This window comes from Muntiacus reevesi, chromosome 9, assembly GCF_963930625.1.
Source record: "Muntiacus reevesi chromosome 9, mMunRee1.1, whole genome shotgun sequence".
Taxonomy (NCBI): Eukaryota; Metazoa; Chordata; class Mammalia; order Artiodactyla; family Cervidae; genus Muntiacus; species Muntiacus reevesi.
This window is the reverse complement of record NC_089257.1, coordinates 9136564-9150535: the sequence shown is the minus strand read 5'-3', so window position 1 is coordinate 9150535 and position 13972 is coordinate 9136564.

The following is a 13972-nucleotide window of genomic DNA, read 5'->3' as shown; positions in this document are numbered from 1 at the left end:
AACACTTGCTTTTACTATTCAATGTCTTGAAAATGTTTCCATATCAGTCCATATATTTCGTACATGCATGCCCAGTTGCTTGTAGTTTCTGACTGTTTGAGTTACCGTGGATTGTAGACTGCCAGGTCCCTCTGTCCATGGAATTTCCCAGGCAAGAATTTTGGAGTGGGTTGCCATTTCCTACTCCCGGTGATCTTCCCAATCCAGGATCAAGCTTGTGTCTTCTGCATCTCCTGCATTTACCAATGTGCCACCTGGGAAGCCCAAGCCCAAATATATATATATATATATATATATATATATATATATATATATACATATATATATATATATATATATATATATCTTTTTTAACATATATTTATATATATCTTAATTTTCTTATGGTACAAAGTTCTCCTTATAAATTTATACAGAATTAATATACACATTTCTCTTCATGTGGCTGCTAAACATTTTTATAACAAATAATATTCCAATAAATACAAGCTTTATATATGTGAAAGTATGAGTTCATAGGCATAGGATTTTTCCTATGATATTTGAACCAATGATCAGGTAATATATGAATTTAAGATGTTGATATTGATAGCTCTTGCCAAACTACCATACTTGAGGTTGTTTAAATAGTTACAGTCTTGTCCACTCTATGAGAATTCTTTTGTCCACATCTCAATGACCAGTACCTGATAAGTATTTATGACATCTGATTAAAGTAACTCATACTTTAACCACAACCCTTTTGATATAATTGAATTTGATTATCTTTCCATATGTTTATTTTTTTTTGTGTTATTTTTGTGTGAATTTATGTGTATATAAATACACAGAATTATATACATATATTCATTCAAATTTTATCTATTTCACTCAATGGCTAATCTTTTCCATACTAAATTTTATAAGATATTTATATACTAAAGAAATGATCACTTTTACCACTGCGTGTATAGTTAATATTTTCTGGTTATATGTTTTGAAGTTTTTAAACTCTGTAGAATGCTTTTTGCATGTAATTGTTTTACATTTGGTATTCAATTTAAAAAATTTTTTACCTTGCTTAGAAAGATTTTCCCCATTCCACTTGTGTCAAGTATTCTTAATTTTTTTTTCAGAGTTAAATTTTAAAAGCATTTTTATATCTTATGTTAAAAATTTTGATTCATCTCAAATTTATTTTGGTTTTGGAGTTGAATGGGGATTGAAATTTTAGTGGTTTCTCTATATTTTATGGTTTTTAAAAAATAGTTGCATGATTATCTTTTGGCCATTAATTTGAAATTATGATTATTACATCCTGAAATCCCAATGTATTTGGATCCAGTTTGACACTCTTCTGCTTCACTAATCTATTCATGTGCAGGCTGACACATAATCGCCATAATATGTAAGATATCTTGATCTGTGAGGAGACTCGCAGTCTCTCATTACTGTTGTTTCTCACAAATATGTCTATACTTACATATTTCTATTTCAAAATTATTAAAAATTAATGATAAATTTAATGTAATTAAAATAAATGATGTAGTTTAAAACTAAAATTAAAATTAAGTTAAAAGAAATTTAAATGAGGTCGGACTTCCTTGGTGGCTCAGATGTTAAAATGTCTGCTTGCAATGCGGGAGACCTGGGTTCGATCCCTGAGTCAGGAAGTTCCCCTGGAGAAGGGAATGGCAAATCACTTCAGTACTCTTGCCTGGAAAACCCCATGGACAGAGGAGCCTAGCAGGCTGCAGTCCATGATACCCCGAGTCAGACACGACTGAGCAGCTGAATCACCACATATTTAACATAGATTATGACAAGTCCTACTGTATAGCACAGGGAGCTCTACCCAATATTTTGTAATAAACTAAATGGAAGAGAAGTTGACAGAGAGTAGTCACATGCGTGTGCATAACCCAGTCACTGCTGTAGACTGCAAGCCAGCACGTTGCTAACCCCGGACTCTAACAGGGCTTCCGGCAGGCTCTGTGGGAGAGAACCCGCCCGCCATGCAAGAGCTGCAGGAGAGGCGGGCTGGATCCCCGGATGGGGCAGATCCCATGGAGGAGGGCATGCATCCCAATCCAGTATCCTCGTCAGGAGCATCCCACGGACAGAGGAGTCAGCGGGCTGCAGTCCACAGGTTTACAAAGAGTGGGACATGACTGAAGCCACCGAGCACGCAAGCAGGCATGCTCCAAATTAAAATAAAAATTTAAAAGTAACAATTTTACTTCAGTAGTTTTGCCACTGTATTGACATATTTACCTCTTAAATTACCCAGATGTATCTGAAGCCAATGATATTTGCCTTTACTTTGGGCTGTCATGCTATATACTCTATGTTCATATCATAAATCAACTAATGAGGTCATCTTAGTTCTTAAATTTACTTGTTAAATTATGGCTGAATACCCATAATAAATTCATAACTTTCATCATTTTCAAGTGGCATAAGTTAATTCTCATTGTTATGCAATTATTACCACTGTCTATATCCAGAACTTTTCCAACTTCTCAAACTGAAATTCTAAAACCATTAAAGAAAATTCTCCATTTTCCCTCACTGACCATTCTACTTTTGGTCGATGATTTGATTAAGTGTCTTGGTCATGTGGAATCATACAATATTTGTTTTTTTGTGACTGCCTTTTTTTTTTTTTCACTTAATGTCATATTATCCTTTTCCCATAAAATACTCTTGGTGATTGAAAATTATCTGGGACAAATACAAAAGCTTATTTCTAGAATCTTGTTACTCCATTAGTCTGTTGTCCATCTTCACCCCAGTAATAGTGCTGTGGTTACTGTAGCTTTGCAGTATGTTTTAGAATCAGGAATTATGAGACCTTCAACTTTCTTCCTTTTCAAAACTGTTTTGGCAATTTTGAAGTCCTTAATATTCCATATGAATTTTATCATGAATTTTTTTACTTTTGCAAAAAACATTTCTGGAGTTTTGATAGGGAATATCCTGAATCTTTAGGTCACTTGAAGTAATATTAACATCGAAATACTATTAAATATTCTAGTCCATAAAAATTTTCCCATATATGTATGTGTTCTAGAAATACTTTAACATTTTGTGATTTTCAGTTTACAAAACTTTTGCCTCATTGGTTAAGTTTGCTCTTAATATTTTGTTCTTTTTGGTGATTTGTAACTGAAATTATTTTGTTAATTTCTCCTTGGTTTGATTACAACCATGTAAAAGCTAAGCATCTTTTCGTAAACAACTCTTAGCAAGTTGGAAATAAAAGGGATGTCAATTTAGTCCAGTTCAGTTGCTCAGTCATGTCCTGCTCTTTGTGATCCCATGAATTGCAGCACGCCAGGCCTCCCTGTCCATCACCAACTCCCAGAGCTTTCTCAAACTCATGTCCATCGAATCAGTGATGCCATTCAACCATCTCATCCTCTATCATCCCCTTCTTCTCCTGCCCTCAATCCCTCCCAGCATCAGGGTCTTCTCCAATGAGTCAGTTATTCGCATCAGGTGGCCAAAGTATTGGAGTTTCAGCTTCAACATCAGTCCTTCCAAAGAACACCCAGGACTGATCTCCTTTAGGATGGACTGGTTGGATCTCCTTGCAGTCCAAGGGACTCTCAAGAGTCTTCTCCAACACCGAAGTTCCAAAGCCTCAATTTCCCAGTGCTCAACTTTCTTTATAGTCCAACTCTCACATCCTTATATGACCACTGGAAAAGCCATAGCTTTGTCTAGATGGAATTTGTTGGCCAAGTAATGTCTCTGCTTTTTAATATGCTGTGTAGGTTGGTCATAACTTTTCTTCCACGGAGTAAGCATCTTTTAATTTCATGGCTGTAATCGCCATCTACAGTGATTTTGGATCCTAAAAAACTAAAGCCTGCCACTATTTCCACTGTTTCTTCATCTATTTGCCATGGAGTGATGGGACCAGATGCTTAGTTTTCTGAGTGTTGAGTTTTAAGTCAACTTTTTCACTCTCCTCTTTCACTTTCATCAAGAGGCTCTTTAGTTCTTCTCTTTCTGCCATAAGAGTGGTATCATCTGTGTATCTGAGGTTACTGATATTTCCCCCAGCAATCTTAATTCCAGCTTGTGCTTCATCTAGCCCAGCATTTCTCATGATGTACTCTGCGTGTAAGTTAAATAAGCAGGGTGACAATATACAGCCTTGACGTACTCCTTTTCCTATTTGGAACCAGTCTGTTGTTCCATGTCCAGTTCTAATTGTTGCTTGCTGACCTGCATACAGGTTTCTCAAGAGGCAGATCAGGTGGTCTGGTATTCCCATCTCTTGAAGAATTTTCCACAGTTTTTTGTGATCCACACAGTCAAAGGCTTTGGCATAGTCAATAAAACAGAGATAGATGTTTTTCTGGAACTCTCTTGCTTTTCTGATAATCCAGCAGATGTTGGCAATTTGATCTTTGGTAGGTCTACCCTTTCTAAAACTAGCTTGAACATCTAGAAGTTCATGGCTCACATATTGCTGAAGCCTGGCTTAGAGAATTTTGAACATTAGTTTACTAGCATGTGAGATGAGTGCAATTGTGCGGTAATTTGAGCATTCTTTGGCATTGTCTTTCTTTGGAACTGGAATGAAAACTGAGCTTTTCCAGTTCTGTGGCTGTGAGGCTGTAACAGCAAACGCCATGACAGGCAGCCTAGATTAGGAGTAGGCCTGGTTTCCCAGGGTAACATAATTATCAGGCCTCCTGGAGCTAGCCAATCAACATATACCTAGCAAGAAAAAGGGAACCTATCAGGGGAAAGCTGAAAGCCCCACGTTGGGACAGCAAAAATTGCCTTGCAACTGTGTAACCAATCCGCTTGGGCCAACTACCTGCTGCTTTCTTTGACCTAATAAATACCCGAGAGAACTGGGTCTCGGGGCCTTTTCGTCCTCACACCCTTGGTGAGGTCGGGAGGCCCTGGCTCGAGTCAGTAATAAATTCCCCTATTGCAAGTTGCATTGTTTCGAGGAATCTTCTTTCCCGACCGGGGACTCGAACTACAGGCAGAACATTTGGGGGCTCGTCCGTGATCCCTTGACCGGGGAAGAACGCTCTTTGGAACAAAGGGGAAAAAGGACAGGTAATAGCACCGGTGATCAGGCAGGTCTGGAAAAGTCCAGTGTAAATCCAAGGCCCTGCTAAATGGCAGGAAGGTGTCTGGCATGAGGGAAAGCTTTCCATGAGGGAACGGATTGGCCATTGCGGCCGGCATGAGGCCGAGGCCAGCGATCATGCTGGAAGGCAGCCGGCTCTGCGGGAAGGAGACCTACTCTCCTAAGCCCGAATCTGGGGAACAGTGGATGCCATTCGGTAAGGTGACCCTTGTTCCAGAGGATAGGGAGACTCAGAGGGTCCCGCCCCCTAGTTCTGTGTTGTCAGCCGATGTGTGTCTATGTGTTTTTCTAGGCCCTTTCGCGTCTGTATAACTGCTGTCATCCTCTCCTGTCTCTTTGTTCTCTGGTGTGTTGTTGTCTACTTCCTCCTATAAAGCCTTGGAGCCTTGTTTCTGTTTCTGAGAGTTTCAGTGAGCAGGCAGTCAGTTGTCGGGGCAACTGACGAGTCCCGGCCAGGGCTACTCCCTGGCGGATTCTGAAGGCCTCCCAACAAGTCAGCCCCAGTAACGGGAGCCCGAGAGGGTGAAACTCTTTTCTTTTTTCTCGTATTCTAAACTGAGAATCTGGCCAAATAAAAACCCGTCTGTGTGGGCACGGGACAGGCACTTAAGAGCCGATAGGGCGCCTGCCACTGGAAGACTCCCATGAAAGGATAAGGGGGTCATAGAACGGGCTAGAAACCCTTAGGGTGCCCGCCCCCAACAAGAAAATTTCCGTGCAACGACTAAGGCACTTAAATAGTTCCACGAAGCATACCACAAGCCCAACCTCCTGGCCGCCACCACTCCTGATAGGATTTTTTGGTGGTAATTCTCGGTGACTTTCTTCTGACTCTCGTTATGGGGCAAGGAGAATCCACCCCACTCTCTCTTGTGACTGATCATTTCTCAGATGTCAGGGCTAGAGCGTATGATCTGTTGCTACTGGTTACAAAGAGTAAATTAATAACCTTTTGCTCTGCAGAGTGGCCCGCCTTCCAAGTTGGATGGCCTCCAGAGGGAACTTTTCAACCTTCTATTATTTGGGCAGTGAAAGAGAAAGTTATGGCTCCTGATCCCTGGGGCCACCCGAGCCAAGTCCCATATGTTATGGTCTGGCAAGATCTAGTAGAAGGTCCGCCCAAATGGTTAAAACCTTTTGTTCACGAACTCCCTGATTCTCCTAATGTACAGGCCCTGGTTATGGAAACTCCCACTCCCCCAGAAGAAGCCGAGAAGAATAAGGGCCCAAAACCGGTCTTGCAGGAATCCTCGTACTGGAATCTGATTGACTTGGAGACGGAAATTAGGCCCCCACCATATGCCCCTCCTCCGTTGCAGGTTCTCCCAGGGGGAGGAGCTCCCCCCCCCCCCCGGTTAATCAGAAGGGATAAGGGAACCCCGACCCTGGAGAAGGAATAGAGGAAATAGGGGTGAGCAGGATCATGGGGACCCAGAGTTACCTTCATCTACTGTACAGGCACTCCCCATCCAAGTGGGACCAGTTAATCCGGACGGAGAGCAAACCTATCAGTACTGACCCTTTTCCCATTTTGTTCACTCATAACCTCACTTGGGATGATTGCCAGCAGCTGTTGCAGGTGCTCTTCAACACGGAAGAACGGGAGCAAATCCTGGCAGAGGCGCAGAAACGGGTCCCGGGGGTCGACGGGAGACCAACCACCCAGCCTCATCTCATGGACGAGGGGTTTCCTCTGTTGTGGCCTAACTGGGATTTTGAGCTAGTGGAAGATAGGGAGCGTCTCCAAGCATACCGCCAGACTCTAATGGTTGGCCTGCGGGCCACAGCTAGGAAGCCGACAAATTTGGCAAAGGTAAATTTAGTAAGGGCCCACTGAGAGCCCGTCAGCCTTCCTAGAGAGGCTAATGGAAGCCTTTAGGCAATATACACCCATGGACCCCCAGGCTGAGGAATCATGCGCTGCAGTTCTACTAGCGTTTGTGAATCAGGCAGCCCCAGATATTAGGAGGAAATTTCAAAAGATAGAGGGGTTAGCAGAACAGACAATACAAGACTTACTGAAAGCAGCTGAAAAGGTATTTAATAATAGGGACACCCCAGAAGAAAGGGAGGAACGACTTCGTCGGGGGGAAAGGGAACTAGCTGAGAAGATCAGGAAAGAAGATAGGGAACATAGGGCGAAGGAAAACCGGAAGAACCAGAGAGAGCTAGCCAAGATTCTTTTTGTGAGGATAAAGGCCAGAACAGAATTGAGGGAGCCTCGAGGCCCCCAGACAGGAAAAAAAGAGAGACCAAAAAGGCAGGCCCTAAAGAAAGATCAGTGCACCTACTGCAAAGAACGGGGGCACTGGAAAAATGAGTGCCCTAAGAGGGACCTGAAGAGAGGAACAACCCAGAGAGAGAGAATTTCCCCTGGAACTCGAGTTCCATATGCGGGGGAAGACAGTGACTAGTCAAGACTCGGCACCCCTCCCCGAGTCCTGGGTAACCATACATGTGGAGGGGAAACCCGTTGGCTTCATGGTGGACACTGGCGCCCACCACTCTGTTTTAAATCAAAAACTGGGACCAATGTCTAAGAAAACCAGCTTGGTGCAGGGAGCCACAGGGACAGATATTGTTGGGTCACAGAACGGAAAGTAAATCTGGGGACCCATCAGGTGTCCCATTCGTTTTTGGTGATACCAGAATGCCCAGCCCCTCTACTTGGACAGGACTTGTTGACTAAAGTGAATGCTCAGATCCGTTTTGACCCTGGGGGAATGTCAGTCATGGATGGACTTGGACAGCCGATACATGTCCTGTCTCTAGCTTTAAGAGATTAATACAGACTTTTTGTGCCTCAGCCCTCAGAGGTTATAGCACCAGATATACAACCATGGGTCCACAAATACCCGTTGGCATGGGCAGAAACAGCAGGAATGGGACTGGCTAAACAGAGACATCTGGTCGTCATTGAACTAACGCCGAGGCGACGCCTGTGAGGATGAGGCAATACCCTATGAGCCAGGAGGCTCGGCAGGGGATCACTCCCCACATTCGATGGCTCATGGATGCCGGAATTCTCAAGCGGTGCCAATCCCCTTGGAACACCCCCTTACTACCGATGAAGAAGCCAGGGAGTACGGATTACAGACCTGTCCAGGACCTACGAGAAGTCAACAAGCGGGTGAGTGACATACACCCTACTGTCCCCAACCCGTATACCCTCCTGAGCAGTCTGCTGCCTGAGTACACTTGGTACACTGTGTTGGACTTGAAAGATGCTTTTTTCAGCATTCCCCTGGCGGCCCAGAGCCAGGAGATATTTGCCTTTGAGTGGACCGAGGGGGAAGGCCAACCGGTAATACAATTAACTTGGACCCGCCTCCCACAGGGGTTCAAAAACTCCCCTACCTTGTTTAATGAGGCTTTGAGTGAGGAACTCTATGAATATCGGACTCGCCACCCAGAGGTCATCCTGCTGCAAAATGTGGATGACCTTATGTTGGCTGGAACCACAGAGGAGGCATGCAGCCCTGCCACCGGTGACCTCTTACAGACTCTAGGCACCTTGGGATATCGTGCTAGTGCAAAGAAGGCGCAAATATCCTGGCAAGAGGTCACCTATTTGGGGTATAAGATCAGGCAGGGGCAAAGGTGGCTAACTCAGGCCATGAAGGAAACAATATTGCAGATACCAGAGCCTGAGACCCCCCGCCAGGTGAGAGAGTTTCTGGGGACTGTTGGATATTGCAGACTGTGGATCATGGGGTTTGCTGAGAAGGCCCGGCCCTTGTATGATGGAAGTAAAGAGACTCCAAGCTGGACTTGGACTGAGCCAATGAAACAGGCTTTCCAGACACTCAGACGGGCCCTACTGGAAGCCCCAGCCCTTGCCCTGCCCAACCCAAATAAGCCATTCCAGCTGTTTGTAGATGAAAAGTAAGGAATAGGAGAGGGGGTCTTGATGCAACAATGGGGACCATGGAAGCGGCCGGTAGCATACCTTTCAATGCGATTGGACCCGGTAGCCTCTGGGTGGCCCCCTTGCCTCCGCATCATTGCAGACACTGCCCTCCTCATCCGCGACGCCGACAAGTTGACGTATGGACAGCAACTCTGGGTTTACACCCCCCACGCCATCGAAGGGGTTCTAAAGCAGCTGCCGGGTAAATGGATCTCCAGTGCCCGCTTGACACATTACCAGGCCCTGCTGCTCGATGCCCCACGGGTGCGTTTTCTGACCCCTTGCTTCCTAAATCCGGCCATGCTCCTACCAAACCCAGAGAAGGACCGCTCTCTCCATGATTGCAATGAGATACTGGCTGAGGCCCTGGCGGCACGAAAAGACTTAACTGATGTTCCCCTAAGCAACAGTGAGCTAGTATGGTTCACCGATGGGAGCAGCTATGTAAAAGATGGGCAAAGGAAGGCGGGAGCCGGCATAGTTGATGATTCAGGGCAGACGATATGGGCTGAGACACTTCCCCCAAACACGTCTGCACAAAAAGCAGAGTTGATTGCCCTAATACAGGCTCTGGAACAAGCAAAAGGGAAGAGAGTCACCATTTTTATGGACAGCCGATATGCTTTTAGCACTGTCCATATTCAAGGTCCGATACACCAGGAAAGGGGATTTAGAACAGCGGAGGGAAAAGAAGTCAAGAATTTGCCTGAGATCCGCAGGCTCCTGAAAGCTGTTCAACTGCCGCGGGCAGTAGCGATTGTACATGTCCCCGGTCACCAGAAAGGAGAAGACCCTAGGGCACAGGGCAATCGGGCTGCTTATGCGGCCGCTCGAGAAGCGGCCAGCCGGGACTATGCCACCCCCATATTAGCCATGAGACTTCCACCTCCTGGTATGGGGACTCTGCAGCCATTCCCCGACTATTCTCTCCCTGACCTCGTTTGGATGAAAGAGGATACCACCCTCCAGAAGGATGACAGAGATGGATGATACCGAGATCAAAACAACAACCTGATATTGCCTGCCACCTATGTGAACATCTGCACACAACTACACACTTGGGGGAGAAAAAGACCTTGACACTTCTCCAGACGGCCTGCCTGAGGTTCCTTCGACAAAATGCAACTGGACGAGAGATAATCCAGACTTGCAAAGTGTGCCAGCTGATGAGGACAGAGAGAAAGCAGCACACGGGGACGAGGTACCGAGGGGAAAAGCCAGGGCAACACTGGGAGATAGATTTCATTGAGGGAAGGCCAGGCAAGTACAGGTATCGCTGTCTGTTGGTTCTGGTAGATACCTTCTCGGGATGGGTAGAAGCCTTCCCCGTTAAGGGAGAGACAGCAATAGTGGTTGCTAAAAAGATCTTAGAGGAGATAGTGCCTAGGTATGGGCTACCAGTGACTATGGGCTCTGATAACGGACCTGCCTTTGTGAGCCAGATTGTACAAGGGCTGGCCCAAGCTCTGGGGACAAAATGGAAGTACATTGTGAATATAATCCCCAGAGCTCAGGACAGGTTGAGAAAATGAATCGGACCCTAAAAGAAACTTTGACAAAGTTGGCAATAGAGACTGGCGGGGACTGGGTGACCCTCCTTCCCTTCGCGCTCTTTCGAGCGCATAACACCCCTTATAAGCTGAATCTTACCCCTTTTGAGATTCTGTATGAAAGACCCCCTCCTGTGTGTCCTATATTCGAGGGAAAATGCCTACCACCCCCTACCTTGGGACAATTCCAGCAAACACTGATGGCATTAAGTAAGGTGCATAGCCATGTTTGGAAATTAATTCGAGAGATACACAAGGGAACAAGCAAGGGGACCATCCCCTCACATAATATTGGCCCGGGTGATTGGGTTTGGGTAAAACGACACCAATCTAAAGCATTAGAACCTAGATGCAAAGGCCCTTATGTTGTTCTCCTTACCACTCCTACTACTGTTGAGGTCGACGGGATCGGGCCCTGGGTTCACTGCAATCACGTGCGGCAAGCCACCCCAGAAGAACAGGAGAAGGCGCAAGCAGAATGGGAGGCAAGACCTCACCCGTCAAATCCTTTGAAACTGAAACTCATATGACGGGAGCCCTCTTAACTCTCCTGCTGACAACAGTTTTCATCCGCCCAGGAGCAACCAGCCACAACCCCCATCAGCCCGCTAACCTGACTTGGGTGATCTACAATCCTGAGAATGGAGAAGTGCTTAACTCGAGCTCCAACGTGGCCCCCAAAGGGACATGGTGGCCAGTACTGACCTTCGATTTGTGCGTGCTGGCAGCTGATAGTAATGGGTTTGGTCCCCACCAACTGACCAAGTTCTTTGCCCACGGCTCTTTCGGTCTGTTCACCCGTAACTGTGAGCAAAAAGGCCCACAGTAGTACGAACAGGTGCATGTCTATGTCTGCCCGGAGGGAGGAAGGGATCAGAACCAAATTGAGAAGTGTGGGAGAGTTGACTCTTTTTATTGTGCCTTGAGCTCCTTGGCTGAAGTAGTGTTACAGAATAGGAGAGGTTTAGATTTGTTGTTTCTGCAACAAGGAGGATTATGTGCAGCACTGGGAGAAGAATTCTGTTTCTATATCCACCATTCAGGACTGGTACAAAAATCTCTCCAGAAACTAAGAGAGGGACTAACCTAGCGGAAGAGAGAATGAGAAGCCCAACAAGGCTGGTTTGAATCCTGGTTTCAGCGCTCCCCCGGTTGACCACTTTGATTTCTACCCTCCTGGGCCCACTTATAGTATTAATATTGTTACTGCCCTTTGGTCCATGCATTTTAAACCATCTGGTCTCATTTATTAGGGAGCGCCTAAATACCATCCAAATTATGGTATTGAGACAACAATATCAGTCAATTTCACAGGGTGAAGAGAAAGAGTCCTCTACAAAAGTACAAAGACAGGGGGGAATGTGAGGCTGTCACGGCTAACGCCATGACAGGCAGGCTAGATTAGGAGTAGGCCTGGTTTCCCGGGGTAACATAATTATCAGGCCTCCTGGAGCTAGCCAATCAACATATGCCTAGCAAGAAAAAGGGAACCTATCAGGGGAAAGCTGAAAGCCCCACGTTGGGCCAACAAAAATTGCCTTGCAACTATGTAACCAATCCGCTTGCACCAAACTACCTGCTGTGTAACCAATCCGCTTGCGCCAACTACCTGCTGCTTTTTCTGACCTAATAAATACCCGAGAGAACTGGGGCTCGGGGCCTTTTCGTCCTCACACCCTTGGTGAGGGCGGGAGGCCCTGGCTCGAGTCAGTAATAAATTTCCCTATTGCAAGTTGCATTGTTTCGAGGAATCTTCTTTCCCGACCGGGGACTCGGACTACGGGCAGAACAGTGGCCACTCCTGAGTATTCCAAATTTTCTGGCATATTAAGTGCAGGACTTTCACAACATCATCTTTTAGGATTTGAAATAGCTCAACTGGAATTCATCACCTCCACTAGCTTTGTTTGTAGTGATGCTTCCTGAGGCCCACTTGACTTCACATTTCAGGATGTCTGACTCTAGGTCAGTGATCACACCGTTGTGATTATCTGGGTCATGAAGGTCTCTTCTGTACAGTTCTTCTGTGTATTCTTGCCACCTCTTCTTAATATTTTCTGCTTCTCTTAGGTTCATACTATTTCTGTCCTTTATTGTGCCCATCTTTGTATGAATACCAAGATGCCCTTGGTATCTTTAATTTTCTTGAAGAGATCTCTAGTCTTTCCCATTCTATTGTTTTCCTCTATTTCTTTTCACTGATCACTGAGGAAGGCTTTCTTATCTCTCCTTGCCATTCTTTGGAACTCTGCTTTCAAATAGGATTGTCTTTCCTTTTCTCCTTTGCCTTTTGCTTCGCTTCTTTTCACAGCTATTCTTAAGGCCTCCTCAGACAGCCATTTTGCTTTTTTGCATTTCTTTTTCTTGTGGATGCCTTTATCATTGTCTCCTGTATAAAGTCATGAGAAGGAATGTACCTTGACATGATAAAGTCCACATGTGACAAACCAATTGCTAACATCTTCCTCAACATTAAAGCTTTAAAGCTTCCACATTAAAATCTGGAAGAAGACAAATGGTCACAGTCTCACAAGTCCTTTGTAACATATTGTTGACATAAAAATTCCTGTGGAAATCTTAGATTTTCCTAAGTAGAGCTCCTGTTTTCTGAAGTGAGATAATTTTGTTATTAATTTTTATTTAGTTTTGCTGTCTGTAGCAGTGCTTCTAATGGCAGCCATTTCCTTTCCTTTTCATCTCAGTTTAAGCATCACTTTTTAAGAAAGACCTTCTCTGATCACATTACCCACAGGAGAATTCTTTCTTTTATTTTCTATCCAGTACTCTATTTCTTATATTACACGCCATGAATACAGCTACAACTAACATCTCCTTCTTTATTGTCTAACTTTATTATGAGAAAATAAGAAAGGAATGCAGGAAAAAGAAGCTTTTACCTGATTTTAGCCCAGTTTTATTAATTGCTGTGTCCTTACTTCTAGTACAGCTGCTGGCATTACAGAGGTGCCCTACTTTTTTAAAAAAATTACTAATTGTTGAAATTATTAACTTTAATATATTTAATTGTGTCTTTTGATATGATTTTCATATTTGTACCAAATTTTATGGTGACTAAATTGAGTATTAAATAAAAGTAAAGAAAATTTTGCTATTGCAGGTGGGGAGATACACAACAAGTAAGTTCACTGAAGCAAAATGACGGGGTTGATATTTTATTCTTGATTGGCAGCAGTCTGATAGAGATCTGAAATACTGCTTTTCTCCCCCGTGTTGCACTTTTCTGACATGAATTATGTGATTTGGCTTATTAATATCTTTACATATAGGTGTTCTTTAAAAACTTTGTGGAAAATCCCACTGAATTAATTAAGCAAGAATCAGTCTTGGACACGTTCCAAATCTAAGATTCAATAATAATTGCATCTGGAAGGGATGGGGTGTTTCATGATC